Below are 3,792 nucleotides of genomic sequence, written 5' to 3'. Positions count from 1 at the left end.
TTTTCCCCAATTTTTCTTTCAAAAATTACTTCTTTCCGATTTAGGGTTTCTGAAAAAGCTTAAAATGTTTCTCAGACTCTTATTTTCCTTTCTTTGTGTGTATTTGTCATGCATGTGCTTCTACTTCTTTCTTATGCTATACGTGTTCTTCTGTGCTTTGTTCTTCTACTGTGTTTTGTACCATGCTCGCATGTTTATCTTACTGTATTTTCCTATATGATCTTTTGCTATGCTTTTTTGGTATTTTTGTGTTCTTCTACTGTATATATTTCCTACTGAGTTCTTAAGTTTTGTTTGCCTTCTACTGAACTTTCTCTGAGTTTTTCTAAAAGACCTCTTTAAACATGTTTCTTCTACGGTTTTCTTAAGTGTTATACCATCTCTTTTCTCTTCTGAACCTTGGCTAAGTTTCTTCTGAAAAGTACTTTCTTCTGCTATATCTCCTATTGTGTTCCCAAGTGTTATTACTTTCTCTTCTAATGAACTCTATTTAAGTCTATTCTAAAGGGTTTTCTTAAACACGTTTCTTTTACTGTCGTGACTATTCTCTCATTATGCTCCTACACTCTGTCTGCTTTGAATGTTATTTATATTTGCTTGTCTTCTCATAAGAGTCTGAAAAGAAATCTCTGAGCCTGTTGCCTACTCATCTTTGTATTTGACTCGAGTCGGAAACCCTAGAATTTGGGGGTTTCCTCCGAGTTTGGTCATATGATCAAACTAGGGTTCTGTTTAAGGACCCTTGACTCTTTCAGACTTATTTCTGGGTCTATGAACTAAGTGTGAACTTCTTTTGTTTGCACACAATTCTGATTCTCCTACACTAGACTCTTCTATTGAATAGCATGATAAATTTCTTCATGTTTAACGTGTCTGTGAGCTTTTTATATATGAGGAATCTTTCTTCAAAATGGTTTTCCCACTTGTGATTGATTCAGAATTCCTTTTAATAGGTTTAATTGGTTGATACTGATTTTCCTTAAGTCGAAATCCTTCCCATCTTTCTGACCTGGTTCATTCATACGAAATCATCAATTTTTGATTTACTAGCTGTTAACTGATTTCCCTTCCTTATTTGCACAAACCGTGTACTATCAAGACTTTGTCCTTAAATAAACCTCTATGTATTTACCCCTCTTGTACTGCTCTGGAAAAGTGTTTGATTGACCCCTTTCCTTAATTATTTTGCCCATTTGAAATCAGAATACCTTAATTAAAGGGAGACCCTGTGTAATTGATTTCCAAACTATTTTTTACCTATTTTTACTTGCTTTCTGCACTATAACAGGGCACGAACCTTCTGCACTTTAGGACACCTTCAATTTAATACTTCTACACTTCAGACTTCACAATTCTCTTCTAAACTCATAACATTCTGATTGCTCGGTTGCACTTTGGCTTTACAAGACTACTGCCTTCTCTTTGTTTGTTTTCTCTGAAACTGGTATGTCCTAATTTTAGTTTCAGCATCACCCCAATGTGTTTACTTAAAGTTTTTATATCCATGGCTACCTTACTGCTTATGTAGAGTTCAATATTTAACTTAACATGCCTATGTTCTACTGCCTGTTTCTACTGTGAATCTTTGCTCCCTACCCCATTACCCCTATGTGTTTGTAAGTGGTGACTTAGGGCATGGCAACATGAGTTGTTGCCCATGGCTTGAGTTCTGAACCAGTGAGGTCCTAACCTCTAACAGGCTGGAGGGTGTGACAGCATATCCATTGCTGAGTATGCCCATCAGCCTGCTTCTCTTGTGTTCTTGCAAATTCCCTACTCCTCTATACCCCTATATGCACTGATTTTTAAGTTGTTCCCTTTTCCCCCATTTCCCCTTTCAGATTTTCACTTCTGCACTTGCTCTCTCTCCTAGCTCCTAGGTTCTTCCCCCTCTTGTGAGCCCTGCCTTGGGACCTTGAGTTCCATCTGAACTTGGACACTTGAGGGATGACCCTTCCACACTGCACTATGTTCTTAATCTTGAAACATTTGGGTGTGAGCACTGCCTGGAGTCCATATGAGTCTCTTAGGGAACTCTGATACATCCAAAGATGAGAGAATGGCTTTGGATCATGATCTTTAGAGTTGGTTCATCTCATATTTCGGACATGGAGTCTGAATTAGGCTCCCCTTGGTTGTACTTTTAATTTTGCGTTTCTTATTTCATTCTGGGCTGTAATAACTTGTAATAACTATTGGGGGATAGCTAGTGAAAAGGGAGGGAATCATGCATGCAAAAGGGTAGATATCATGTTCATAGGGAATTATTATATTTCTGTACTTCTGCGTTTCATATAGATACTATGTCTATAGGTTTCTGCACTTCTGCATTATATAGAGACCATGTCTATAGGTTTCTGCACTTCTGTATTATATAGAGACCATGTCCATAAGTCATTTCTGAAATTTTGCATATCATATAGATAATATGCCTATAGGACTTCCTGCAATTTGCATATGCATTTGTCATTAGGCAAACCTGTTTATAGGATTTAAATAACTAACTGCATATAGATGACTTGCCTATAGGATTTCTGCATGTCAATAACAATGTTTTTAAAGTCAACATTGCCTAGAAATCATGCCTATAGGAATTAACAACCTAGTATGAAACGTTTTCGTTCACCTATAAGTCTAAAACCGGTAATATCATTGTTTAACATCTGCAAAATCTTTTGTCAAAACTCGTCTTCCCTGAATAATTGACGTCCTCTTCGAAAATCAGTACATTTTATATTTTCTGAAACCAGTAGATACCATGCCTATAGGTTTCGTCTAACACTTAGGCAAGCCTTAGGATAAAAGTTATGACTGCACCAGTTTTTTTGTTAATTACAACCAGCGGGCATGTCTAATTCGGATATCTTATCTGAAAATATGTGATTAATCAGCCTACTTTAGTATTTTACATTTTAATCAGACCCTAATCAGTACGTGTAAGACATGCTAAACTATATGCTTTCTTTGATTTGAGGAGGTTTATTTGAGCCATACATGTTTATGTGTTTTCCCCAATACTTGCTATACATGTTTTGGTTGTCGCCTTAGAATTTTGTCCTTTTAAAACTGCAAAACCTCATACCCTCTTCCCCTTTTAGTATTAGTAGTCCCAAGTACCTCCGGGACTGATAAGAATGGGGCGGGTAATAGCATGAAATAAGTAACAAAACCATTCCGCACTTTAATACCTTAACGGGGTGGGTAAGGGTAGATATGGATATGATGACCACACGATAACATCTCGTGTAGCCCCTCTTTGAGGAGTGATTATCGGATGTTGTGTGGGGTGATCCATATTATTTGTAAACCTAGGACCCTCCTCCCTTTACTTGTTTATTTTCATTACTTTCAGAATTTTCGAACTATTTTCCTCAAAAATTCAGCTTCTTTTTGTTCCTTTAAACTTTAATCTTTTTGCAACCATTACGTGAAAACCCCTTAAATTTAAAACTTCTATTTGCCTACTTGTTATTTAAAGTCACAATTGTAGCATGGCCGGGAACTACACTAGTGGATCCTGAGGGGTGCCTAACACCTTCCCCTCGGGATAATTTCTAGCCCTTACTCAATCTTTGGTTTTCTAGATCAATTCCTTCCTAGTGTCCTAATGCACTTTAATCATTAGGTGGCGACTCTTCAATTTAAACCCAATTCCCAAAAGGGAACGAGTTTTCCTTCCAAGTGTCATAAACCCGATTTCGCGAGAAAAAAGGGGGCGCGACATCATGACGACTCTGCTGAGGACATCTTTTAGGCTTCTACCATTTCAAGCTATTACTGCGACTTTACATT

The sequence above is a fragment of the Nicotiana tabacum genome, chromosome 5 (genome assembly GCF_000715075.1).
Source record: "Nicotiana tabacum cultivar K326 chromosome 5, ASM71507v2, whole genome shotgun sequence".
In the NCBI taxonomy this organism is placed as follows: domain Eukaryota; kingdom Viridiplantae; phylum Streptophyta; class Magnoliopsida; order Solanales; family Solanaceae; genus Nicotiana; species Nicotiana tabacum.
The sequence above is the reverse complement of the archived record's forward strand: the minus strand, read 5'-3'. Positions refer to the sequence as shown.